The sequence below is a fragment of the Penaeus monodon genome, chromosome 21, assembly GCF_015228065.2.
Source record: "Penaeus monodon isolate SGIC_2016 chromosome 21, NSTDA_Pmon_1, whole genome shotgun sequence".
Classification (NCBI taxonomy): Eukaryota; Metazoa; Arthropoda; class Malacostraca; order Decapoda; family Penaeidae; genus Penaeus; species Penaeus monodon.
The window spans coordinates 24,857,297-24,857,535 of NC_051406.1; the positions used below are offsets into that span (position 1 = coordinate 24,857,297).

The 239-nt window shown below is 64.0% G+C and overlaps 1 protein-coding gene across 1 annotated transcript in view; it reads right to left on the reverse strand.

The window, feature by feature from the left end:
* LOC119586379 (tubulin beta chain-like) overlaps positions 1–239 on the reverse strand; it is a gene marked incomplete in the record, with an annotated part of 16,708 nt that overhangs the window by 396 nt on the left and 16,073 nt on the right. Inside the window, 1 exon segment of the mRNA XM_037935099.1 lies at positions 1–239.

The window sequence follows — 239 nt, forward strand, 5'->3', positions numbered from 1 at the left end:
CACTGCTGCGCTGCTGTCAGTGGAAGCATTCACACCTCCGCCTGCTGGAGTCGAGAGAGAGGGAGGGGCCGCCCTCCTCCCGCGCGAAGAGTTTCCGGAATCGAGTCCTTGGGATCCTACGGCAGGGAGAGGGGGGTGCCCCCGCCCGCAAGGTGCAGGGAGGGTCAAGGGCGCGACATGACCATTAGGATATGTTATGGGCGTGATCTGGCGTGAAAGGTGCGGCGTCCGTCACTAGC